Source organism: Penaeus vannamei, chromosome 18 (assembly GCF_042767895.1).
Source record: "Penaeus vannamei isolate JL-2024 chromosome 18, ASM4276789v1, whole genome shotgun sequence".
Classification (NCBI taxonomy): domain Eukaryota; kingdom Metazoa; phylum Arthropoda; class Malacostraca; order Decapoda; family Penaeidae; genus Penaeus; species Penaeus vannamei.
Window position 1 is genome coordinate 17,178,872 of NC_091566.1, and position 12,500 is coordinate 17,191,371.

A 12,500-nucleotide genomic window follows, 5' to 3' on the forward strand; every position below is an offset into this window, starting at 1 on the left:
TTAGGAAAACAAGAATACTTACAAAATGTGAAGTTACTATTTTTGGGGTACTTCACTTTAAGGTAGGATTAAATTGGCGTGCGTAGTTTTCTGTGTAATGGGGTCTATTCACCATGACTTAGGAGTAGCATTGTGCACTTCCAGCATTGTTGTTGGTTCGGTGTGTGTGTTTGTGTGTTTGTTTGTGTGTGTGCGTGTGCGCGTGTGTGTGTGTGTATGTGTGTGTGTGTGTGTGTGTGTGTGCGTGCGTGTGTGTGTGTTTTTGTCTTTATATGTGTTATGCATGAATATCTGTTTGCTGCTTGTATGTGTGCATAATGATATACAGAGATCAAACTTACTTTATTCCGTGAAACCCATAACCATTTAATAGAACAGGAATCCTGTTCGACCTGAGAATAGGAATCCAATTTGATATCGAACTTGATTCAAGATTCCACTTCATATCATCCGTCAAAAAAAAATCTTCCTACTGCCCGGGACAGAAATAGAGAAAGCACGAAGAAGCAATCGTGAAATACAGAGGAAGAGTATGAGTAAGAATAAGGAGAAGCTGAAAAAAAAACGAAATAATAAAACGCAGGTGGGTTTAGGGTAGAAAGAGAGCTTTATTTTGTTTATGTCAATTTGTCTTGGTCGATTACTCTTTACACTACACTCACTCTCTTCTGGTTAATCTCTAACCGAGGATATGTTTACTTACATTTTTTAGCCTGAATTGTAACGAAGGAAATATTGGCGATTTTTTCCTGATCTGTAACAAAGGGATTTTTTTTCTTTTTTGCTGATTTGTAATAAAGGAAATATTGATTTGCGTTTTACTTTTTGGTAAAATGTAAATAATGAGAGATATTTTCTGTTTTTTTTCGGATACACACACACGTAGACATATATGAATATGTAGATTTGCAGCTATCCATCTACCTGTAGATAGATATACAAAAAGATAGATAAGCAGATGGGATATGATATATGGATCGTTAGATAAATGATCAGGTAGATACATACGTATACTTATACGGTATATACTTTGTACATATATTCAAAACATCACACCCCCTCGCCTCCACCCCCCACCTCTCTCTCTCCTCCCTGCCACGACCTCGGACGACCAAGACATTCAACCGACGACCCCCCCCCTTCTCCCTCTTTCCCCTCCCCTCCCATCCATTACACTTTACTGCCTACGTTCATAATTAATCGTTTCACTTTCTTTTCTTTTTTTTTCTTTTTTTTTTTGCGTTACCAAAGAGAGAGGAAAGCAAAGACTAGGAAAGCTCCTCCTAAGATTGCAAGAAGGAGAGTGCACAGGAGTACGATCAACACTATTAACGTTGCATGACCTTTATAAGACTAGATAAGACTAAAAAAGAGCTGAAAAATGGCGTCGAATATTTTATTTATCATTTTTATTGGCTTTGTTTTTTCTGTTTGTTTGTTTTTATCATTATTATTTGATTTCTCCCTCCGTCGTCCAATTTAAAGGCAACACCACGTAACGGATTCTCAGAAATCAAAAAGAATCTCGGAGAATTTTTTGAGAAAGTAACGGTGGTTTATTTTCGCCCTTAAAAAAAGGCTAAAGGTGAAATTCCGAAGGTCGTCGGAACACTAATGGAATATAATGGATCTTCTAATGGTTGCGGAGAGAAACCTCTTGAGTATATTGTGAACTCTTAGAATATAGATCTTGCTATTAGTTACATAGGATATACACGTGTCTTAATTTCCTTGGGATATACATGTGTCTATTACTTTCTTATATCCATGCTTTTTATTATTTCCTTGAGGATAAGAATGTATTATTTTTTTAAGGGTATAAATGGTTATTTTGTTTTTCTGCAGAATAGCGATGGGTCCATTATTCTTTTCGCCTTCATTGCATATTTGTGTTCCCTTATCTCTCTCTCTCTCTCTCTCTCTCTCTCTCTCTCTCTCTCTCTCTCTCTCTCTCTCTCTCTCTCTCTCTCTCTCTCTCTCTCTCTCTCTCTCTCTCTCTCCTTCCTCTAACCTGCGTCTTTTTCTTCTCATTCTATATCGATTTTAGTCCATTTATATTTGTTCTTAATTGTTTTATCTTTGTTTTTTTTTTCTTTTTTCTTTTTGGTCATCCTTTTATCCTTGTTCCGCTTTCTTTTATATTTCTTCTACTCTTACATCTACTTTTACTGTAATTATACTATTTCTTCTTATGCATCTATTGTTATTTCTGTTTCTGCTTTTCCTCATACTAATACGTCTGCTTTTTCTTTTTTTTCTTCTTCACCGTCTCCTCTTCCTACTCTTCCATCTCCATCCCCCTTACCACTCTTCCTCCTCTCCCTCCCTTCCTTCCTTCCTTCTTTCCTTCCTTAACAAACCCGCTATCCCCAAAATCCAGCGAATAATTCTTCTTATCATTACAAATTTACATCCTCCCCCCCGCCCCGCCCTCTTTAAAAGAAAAAATCCAAAATGATGTCACTGCCAGAAAATCCAGCAAATAATTATTCTTATCATTACAAATTTAAATCCTGAACCTCCCACCCCCCACCTCAAAGAGAAAAATCCAAAACGATGACGTCACCGCCTGAACCTCCGCACCCCCACCTTCAAAAAAGAAATCCAAAACGATGACGTCACCGCAGCATCACCGAGGTAAAGCTGTCCAGGGCCTCCGTTTCTTCCTTTTTCTCTCGGCCCCGTAAGCTTTGGCAAGGCGCCAGGTCAGAGCGGACTGACCTACTTCGCGTCGTTATTTTATTGCTTTCCCTATTTTGTCTTTGGTTGGCCTTGTTCGTTGGTTAATTGTTTGTTTGTTTCTCCGATTTTTTTTTATTTTTTTTTTAAGAAAGGGAGAGAGAAAAAGGAGAAAGGGGAATGCATGACGTAATGTATGTTGATATATTTAAAAATTTTCATACATTTAGTTTTTTTTCATATATCTAATGATTCATTATCATCATCACCATCATCATTACCACTTTCACCACCATCACCAAGTTATTGTTTATTTGTTGCATGGCTTCCTTGTGAAATACTTTATTTTTTATTTTGATTGTTGAAGAAGAAAAATAGACATCCGTTGGTGGCAGTAATAACGGCCATATTTATTGTACCTTTATTGTAATAATGGTTATATTTATGGTTCCTTTACTTTTTTTAGTAATGGTCATATTTATTGTACCTGAATGGTAATTATGGTCATATTTATAGTGCCTTTTTCTTTTTTTCTTATCAGATTAGACACAGGCGTAGGATAGATCGTGTTGATACATAAACTTTTTTTTATTTCTTTTTTTGGGGGGTGGGGGGCAAAGACACTGGCAAAGCGGGGTTACTAGTCATTTGGGTGAAGAGCATACAATAAACGATAAAGATATAAACAAGAATAGAAGATTGAAGTGAATATGAAAGTTGATGAGCAAATGGACGAACGAGTAAATAAAATAAAGGTAAACAAGAACGCGCATTTTTTTCCCCACTGTAAAATGGCTTCGTTGTCAAATCTCTTTTGTCTCGTTTCATATCAAAAGAACGGAGAGGAAACTGATTTTAACTCATTTTTTCGTTTTTGAGCGAGAGAGAGAGAGAAAGGGATGAGCGTTAGAATTAGTGTGAAATCACAAGGAATCTAATTTCGCGAAAGTTGCCTAGTCTGAATTTAATCTTTTTTTCACCTGTTATGTCTTTTTTTCTTCTTCTTTTTCTCTTCTCCTATTATGGTTTGTTATTACGTTTTTATCGTGCTTTTCCTTGCTTTTTTTCCTCTTTCTTCTTTGTCTCCGTATTTTCTCGTATTTTTACAGCTATTGTAATAATCACCATCATCTTTACTGAATTGCTGCTGTTGTTGTTTTTGTTATCAATGTTGCTATTCCTGTTATCATTATTATTATAATAATAATTATTATTATTATGGTTATTATTATTGTTCATGTATTATTGTTATCATTATTAGCATCAAAATTATCATTATCATTACTATGAATATGATTATCATTAGTAGTAGTCGTTGTGTTGCTGTTAGCGTTGGCATTGTTATTATCATCCTTTTTTTATAATTGTCATTATTATTATTATTAATGTTATTAGTGTCATTAATGATTATAATCATTATTATTATAATTATTATCATTATAATTATTATTACTATCATTATCATTATCATCATTATTATTATCATTATTATTGATATTATCGTTATTATTTCTCTTTTTTTAATCCTCACAAAATACATGCAAAATATATTCAAACTACATTTTTTCAACCTTTCAATGCATTTTTTAAAATTAAATAACAATTTAATAGAATAAATAAGAAATTGTAAGTAAAGTAGACAACAAAAAATGTATTACGATCATGAAAATAGATCGCAACCCAAGACCTCCCTTTCCCTTATAAAACACACACGCCTAAAACTTGCCCTGTAAGATCGTCTCGCAAGAGCAACTTCGCTGCCCCCGCCGCCGGGCATGGCAGGCAAGAGGCAGCCAAGTGTGACGCAGACTTCAAACGACCGATATTTCAAAAGAGTTTTATTCCTCGTCGTCCGTTACGGTCGTTAAATCTGTAGTTTTATCTCGTTTATTGGTTTACGTCCGCGGCTGTGCTCTGGCCCGCTTTTCTGTTGCTTTTTTGTTGTTGTTGTTGTTGTTTTGTTGTTTGTTTTGTTTTAGATGCTCGGCTCTGGGTTTTGGGGGTATTGCTTGCTTTTATTGTTAATCGCGATGTGAATTTTGGGGGTTCTTTTTGTGATAGGTAAGTGCGCCGCTTTATTCCTGTTAACGTCGATCCACGCTGATAAATGAATATTTGCTGTCACTCTGGATTTCATGACCGCACGTCAATCCAGAATTGACTTATATTTCCTACGTATAGATTAAACATGAAGAAGTGTGTGGTATTCGCAACATGTAATCAGTAATAGAGGAGAATGACAACCTCACGGACAGTCTTCGAACTGAACCGACCGCTTAAGCAAAGCCCAGGAGTTGGATTGGCGCTGAGCCTGAGGCGACGAGGGCGGCACCGAAGTGTCCCAGCGAGCCAGCGAGAAACGGTGGATAACGGATGTCCGCGAGCGACGAGGCCCCAAGTCGGGATTCCGAATGCCGCTGGTCGAAGCGCAGCGACGTCAGGCAACCGAGATCGATGAGTTCACCCCAGAAGGCTGTCGTCTTTTAGGTTGACTGCTCCACAACTGCTTAGTCATGCTACGATGTCCTCTGAAGTGTGCTGCAGATTATAAGGCCCGTTTGGTGGTGGCGGCGAAGATGCCCAACCCGGCGCTTAAGTGCTGCCAGTCCAGATGTTGGGAGGATTAGGAGAATGGTTCGGGCGAGTTCTTACTGCCGGAGGATTAGTCGCAGCGTCTCTCGGACTAAAGGATCTCGAGGCAGGTCGCTGAAAGGAGGCCCTTCCCTCCAGAATAATTCTTTTGTGTTTGAAGATCTCCAGGAGGCTGAGCAAAGCCTGAAAAGGCGAGTCTGCATTCTTTTAAAAATGGTAGACTTGCAAAAATGTTCGAGGCGGCCGTGAAATGTGAGGAGCTGGAGCGTGGCATGAGCTTCGTCCGGCGAGGGAGACAGTACTCGGGGTTTTGAGTTTATTCCCTGTTCCTTTGACACATTCTTTGAGTATTTGCATATATATAAATGTGTATGCATGGAAATGTACTTTCTTTTTCGTTCTTCCTCCCCAGCCACTTGTCTATTTCTGTGTTTTTGTATATGATTATATGTTATATATGTGCGTGTGTATGTATATATATATATATATATATATATATATATATATATATATATATATATATATATATATATATATATATATATATATATATATAATGTATTTATGTATGTATACATTCACACACACACATATATATGTATAAAGAGAGAGCGATAATGAGTGGGAGAGAGATGTTTGCATGTGTATCTCCATAAGACGAAGACCTTTCACTAGAAGTTACTGCCAAGCTCCCCTTTTCGGCGAAGCGTCACAATGGCGCATAATACCTCCGAGAATGATTACTGCAAGCAGATAGCACCGCGTCCCGCCCGCTCTGATCTGACGAGGCGAAGGGCCGAAGCGGAACCAAAAACCAATACGGCCAACAGGTTCCAAATAATTTCGAAGAAGGCAAAGCGCCCGTCCTTGTTTATTCCAGAAATATTCAACGGAAAGAGGTACTTGAGTCTACGCTCAGCCTGGGTATTGGCAGGTCCCCGAACTTAATGATTATTGGGCCAAGCAGAGGCAGGGTTGAGGTGAGGGGAGTGCCAGGGTGCTTGTGAAGTGAAGGGGAGGCGACGGCTAGGGTTGAGATGAGGTGTAAGGGAGGGGAGTGCCGGAGTGTTCGTGAAGTGAAAGGGAGAGTAGTGTCAGGGGAGGGGTTAAGGTGAAGGGGAAGGGAGTGCCAGGATGCTTGTGAAGTGAAATGAAGGGTCAAGGTTGAGATGAGGGAAAGGGAGGCGAGTGCCAAGGTTGAAATAAGGTGAAAGAAAAAAGAGTGCCAGTGCTTATGAGGTGAAAGCCAGGGTAGTGAAGCTGTGTTTGAGGGAAGGGCAAGATAGTGCCTGGGTGCTTCTGAAGAGAAAAGGGAGGTCAGCGCCAGGACGCCTGTGCGCGCGTGATCTGCCTTCCTTGAGTTCTTGCGCCTCCGCACAGGGCACTGGCGGATGCACTTCCTCTCTCGTCAGCTTCGGGAAAGTGTCCGAAGGAGTTTGTCTACGTGCGGAAGGGTCTCCAGGATCTGGGCGGGGCTTATGCTGTGGGCGTGATTAGTTGCTTCAAAATCCGGGCGGGGCTTATGCTGTGTGTGGGATTTGTGGCTTCAGAATCCGGCCGGGGCTTATGATGTGGGCGTGATTGGTGACTTCAGGATGTGGGCGGGGCTTATGCTGTGGGCGTGATTAGCGGCTTCAGAATATGGGCGGGGCTTATGCTGTGGGCGTGATTAGTGGCTTCAGAATATCGGCGGGGCTTATGCTGTGGGCGTGATTAGTGGCCTCAGGATGTGGGCGGGGCTTATGTCATGTGTGGGACGTGGATGCGAGGCGCTGGACTTGCTGCCGATGTCACGATATGGATGGAGATCGTAGGAGAAGGCTTCTGCGGATATCTATGGATGGCGGATGCGGGTATTGAGGGTGGGGGGGGGGGGATGTCTGTGACGGAAGTATTAGGTGGTGAATATATTACGATACTCCGCCCACTCTCATTAAAATAAGAACTGGCAACTGGATTTCTCTGATTCGCGGTCTGTGAATGCATAGATAAATAGATGAATAGATAATATATATAAGGTGTTGTACAAGCAGTAAAACAGATATTGTACATCAGTTTCATTGTGAATTCTAGGTATTCATGGACGGTAGATAATATTGCAAAAAGATATAACAAAATGAATACTGGTTAAATTGGTTTCATTATTGCGTACTCACCTTTTATACACTAGTGTCATGCCTTTGTTGTGTTTCTTGCATATTTTTTTTCTGTAATTATTTTTCTCTAATTATTTATACACCATTGTCATGCATTTGTTGTGTTTCTTGCATATTTTTCACTATTTTTTTCTATTTCTTTCTCTGTTTTCGAACACTAATCTTTCCTTTTTTATTTTACTTATTTCTCCTTTTGCGAACACTAATTGTTATTTTCTTATCATTATTTTTCTCTTTGCGAGCACGAATCTTTATTTTTTTTACTATTATTTCTATGTTTCCGATTAGCAATCTATTGTTTTACTATTATATTCATGTTTGCGAGCATCAATCTTTATTTCTTACTGTTTTTTCTATGTTTCCTAGCAGCAATCTTTATTTCTTTACTGATATTTCTATGTTTGCGAACACCAATCTTTACTTTTAAATGATTTCTCTATCAGCAAGCACCAAACTTTCCCCTTTTTTCTATTCATTTCCACCTTCGCGAACACCAAACTTTCTACTTGAACTCCTCCTAAGCCAATTTTTCCACGCCCTCTCGCTCCACCCTCCGGCGCCCGTTCGTCCCCGAGGATGAAACTTAACGGAGAACACATGTGGGCGTGACCTTCCTTTTTGAGGGAGAGGGGGGGAGAGGGGGGAGATTGGGTGGATGGGGGGGAGGTCCCATGACCCTCTGATCCCTGTCGTTTAGGGTGACGGGAGATCAAGCCCCTTCTGAAGAGGTTTAGTGGGGTTAGTTTGTTGTAGATAAGGTGGCTGTGTGGTTGGTTTGTCTGTCTCTGTCTCTGTCTGTGTTTGTGTCTCTCTGTTTGTGTTTCTGTTTGTCTGTATCTGTGTCTTTGTTTGGCTGTCTCTGTTTGTCTGTCTGTCTTTCCTTTTATTTGTATTTCTCTCTGTATAGATAGATGTAGATAGATATAATATATACCGCACCCTTTTTCCTCTCTTGTTGCTTCTGTAATGACTCAGATAACATAAGGTAGGAGTGAATGGGAGAAGGGAAGGGGGAAGAGAGGGGGGATGTGATGGTAGGGATCAGACGATGAACCATTCGCTAATTACGTTGATCGGACTGGCCAATAGTTAATGAGTTTCCGATGAGATATGCAATTAAATCACTGTGATTTCCTCACTTTCGCTCCCACTTTCTCTCTCTCTCTCTCTCTCTCTCTCTCTCTCTCTCTCTCTCTCTCTCTCTCTCTCTCTCTCTCTCTCTCTCTCTCTCTCTCTCTCTCTCTCTCTCTGCTCTGCTCCATTGGGACACGTTATCGGCTGCTGATGGCAGTTCACCGTAGCCAATCCTTTCTTTCTTTTCTCTCTCTCTCTTTCTCGGTGTCTCTCTCCCTCTCCCTCTCTTCCACCCCCTTCCGTCTTTCCTTCCTTCTCTTTAACATTTTTTTATACTTGACCTTGTTCAGTCATTCATCTACTGTATTTGTGCTCCCTCTCATGCCCTCTGTTCACCCTTTCTCTTCCCCTTCCTTTTCCCCCGAGCCTTCTCAAGTGTGAATAATCTAGTATTTCTCTTACAGCTCACTTTCCGTTCTTCCCTCTCTCCCCTCGCCCTTCTATTTATCTACCTTCCGTCTCTTCTATCTTTAATGTAAGTTCCCCTACGTAATTCTCTATCTTTGTTTTCATTACCTATTGACTATGGAAATCTGCCTGTTCTCTTTCTATCTCGTCTTCTCTATCTCGTCTTCTCTTTCACATTTACTTTCTCTTTCGCCTTCCCTCCCCCCCTCACTCACTATGACACGACGAGTTAAGCACAAAAAATAATACAAGATAGAAAAACATATAGAGAAAACTACGGCAACGAAGCGATGAGAGAGAGAGGGAGAGAGAGAAAAAGAGAAAGAGAAAGAAATAGAGAAAGAAGTAGAAAGGTAGAGATAGTGATAGAGAGAGAGAGAGAGGAAGGGAGAGGGAGAGGGAGGGAGAGAAAGAGAAAGAAAAAAAATAGAGACAGAGAGAGAGAGATGCATAATTCATCAGAGGCTCTGCAACTACCCGTGTCACCGGATTGCGTGGCGTGTCCAGGCGTGAAGATGAGGCTCGCGTGTTTAGGAACGATTACGGGTTCCTCTCCGTCACCAGTCGCCGTCACGGGATCTGCGAAGGAATCTCGTAACACCTAGCGGGGCGAGAGTTATAGCACGGCGTCACGGAAGGGTCCTTCTCTGCCCCTCGCTCCTCTGCTAAGCCTTTTGAGTCCGGTGGAGTGGTGTAGTGTGTCAGGTGGAGTAGTGTGGTGTGTCAGGTGGAGTAGTGTGGTGTGTCCGGTGGAGTAGTGTGGTGTGTCCGGTGGAGTAGTGTGGTGTGTCCGGTGGAGTAGTGTGGTGTGTCCGGTGGAGTGGTGTGGTGTGTCAGGTGGAGTAATGTGGTGTGTGCGGTGGAGTGTGGTGTGTCCGGTGGAGTAGTGTGGTGTGTCAGGTGGAGTAGTGTGGTGTGTCCGGTGGAGTGGTGTGGTGTGTCCGGTGGAGTGGTGTAGTGTGTCCGGTGGAGTGGTGTAGTGTGTCCGGTGGAGTGGTGTAGTGTGTCCGGTGGAGTAGTGTGGTGTGTCAGGTGGAGTAGTGTGGTGTGTCAGGTGGAGTAGTGTGGTGTGTCCGGTGGAGTAGTGTGGTGTGTCCGGTGGAGTAGTGTGGTGTGTCCGGTGGAGTGGTGTAGTGTGTCCGGTGGAGTGGTGTAGTGTGTCCGGTGGAGTGGTGTAGTGTGTCCGGTGGAGTGGTGTAGTGTGTCCGGTGGAGTGGTGTAGTGTGTCCGGTGGAGTGGTGTAGTGTGTCCGGTGGAGTGGTGTAGTGTGTCCGGTGGAGTAGTGTGGTGTGTCAGGTGGAGTAGTGTGGTGTGTCCGGTGGAGTGGTGTGGTGTGTCCGGTGGAGTAGTGTGGTTTGTCCGATGGAGTAGTGTGGTGTGTCCGGTGGAGTAGTGTGGTGTGTCCGGTGGAGTGGTGTAGTGTGTCCGGTGGAGTGGTGTAGTGTGTCCGGTGGAGTGGTGTAGTGTGTCCGGTGGAGTGGTGTGGTGTGTCCGGTGGAATAGTGTGGTGTGTCCGGTGGAGTGGTGTAGTGTGTCCGGTGGAGTAGTGTGGTGTGTCAGGTGGAGTAGTGTGGTGTGTCCGGTGGAGTAGTGTGGTGTGTCCGGTGGAGTAGTGTGGTGTGTCCGGTGGAGTAGTGTGGTGTGTCCGGTGGAGTGGTGTAGTGTGTCCGGTGGAGTGGTGTAGTGTGTCCGGTGGAGTGGTGTAGTGTGTCCGGTGGAATAGTGTGGTGTGTCCGGTGGAGTGGTGTAGTGTGTCCGGTGGAGTAGTGTAGTGTGTCCGGTGGAGTGGTGTAGTGTGTCCGGTGGAATAGTGTGGTGTGTCCGGTGGAGTGGTATAGTGTGTCCGGTGGAGTGGTGTAGTGTGTCCGGTGGAGTGGTGTGGTGTGTCAGGTGGAGTAGTGTGGTGTGTCCGGTGGAGTAGTGTGGTGTGTCCGGTGGAGTAGTGTGGTGTGTCCGGTGGAGTAGTGTGGTGTGTCCGGTGGAGTAGTGTGGTGCGTCCGGTGGAGTAGTGTGGTGTGTCCGGTGGAGTGGTGTAGTGTGTCCGGTGGAGTGGTGTAGCGTGTCCGGGGGAGTAGCGTGGTGTGTCCGGTGGTGTAGGGTGGTGTGTCCGGTGGAGTAGTGTGGTGTGTCCGGTGGAGTAGTGTGGTGTGTCCGGTGGAGTAGTGTGGTGTGTCCGGTGGAGTAGTGTGGTGTGTCAGGTGGAGTAGTGTGGTGTGTCCGGTGGAGTAGTGTGGTGTGTCCGGTGGAGTAGTGTGGTGTGTCCGGTGGAGTAGTGTGGTGTGTCCGCTGGAGTAGTGTGGTGTGTCCGGTGGAGTGGTGTAGTGTGTCCGGTGGAGTGGTGTAGTGTGTCCGGTGGAGTAGTGTGGTGTGTCCGGTGGAGTAGTGTGGTGTGTCCGGTGGAGTAGTGTGGTGTGTCCGGTGGAGTAGTGTGGCGTGTCCGGTGGAGTAGTGTGGCGTGTCCGGTGGAGTAGTGTGGTGTGTCCGGTGGAGTGGTGTAGTGTGTCCGGTGGAGTGGTGTAGTGTGTCCGGTGGAGTGGTGTAGTGTGTCCGGTGGAGTGGTGTAGTGTGTCCGGTGGAGTGGTGTAGTGTGTCCGGTGGAGTAGTGTGGTGTGTCAGGTGGAGTAGTGTGGTGTGTCCGGTGGAGTAGTGTGGTGTGTCCGGTGGAGTAGTGTGGTGTGTCCGGTGGAGTAGTGTGGTGTGTCCGGTGGAGTGGTGTAGTGTGTCCGGTGGAGTGGTGTAGTGTGTCCGGTGGAGTGGTGTAGTGTGTCCGGTGGAATAGTGTGGTGTGTCCGGTGGAGTGGTGTAGTGTGTCCGGTGGAGTGGTGTAGTGTGTCCGGTGGAGTGGTGTAGTGTGTCCGGTGGAGTAGTGTGGTGTGTCCGGTGGAGTAGTGTGGTGTGTCCGGTGGAGTAGTGTGGTGTGTCCGGTGGAGTAGTGTGGTGTGTCCGGTGGAGTAGTGTGGTGTGTCCCGTGGAGTAGTGTAGTGTGTCCGGTGGATTAGTGTGGTGTGTCCGGTGGAGTAGTGTGGTGTGTCCGGTGGAGTAGTGTGGTGTGTCTGGTGGAGTAGTGTGGTGTGTCCGGTGGAGTAGTGTGATGTGTCCGGTGGAGTAGTGTGGTGTGTCCGGTGGATTAGTGTGGTGTGTCCGGTGGAGTAGTGTAGTGTGTCCGGTGGAGTGGTGTAGTGTGTCCGGTGGAATAGTGTGGTGTGTCCGGTGGAGGGGTGTAGCGTGTCCGGGGGAGTGGTGGAGTGTGTCCGGTGGAGTGGTGTAGTGTGTCCGGTGGTGTAGTGTGGTGTGTCCGGTGGTCTAGTGTGGTGTGTCCGGTGGAGTAGTGTGGTGTGTCCGGTGGAGTAGTGTGGTGTGTCCGGTGGAGTAGTGTGGTGTGTCCGGTGGAGTAGTGTGGTGTGTCCGGTGGAGTAGTGTGGTGTGTCCGGTGGAGTAGTGTAGTGTGTCCGGTGGATTAGTGTGGTGTGTCCGGTGGAGTAGTGTGGTGTGTCCGGTGGAGTAGTGTGGTGTGTCCGGTGGAGTAGTGTG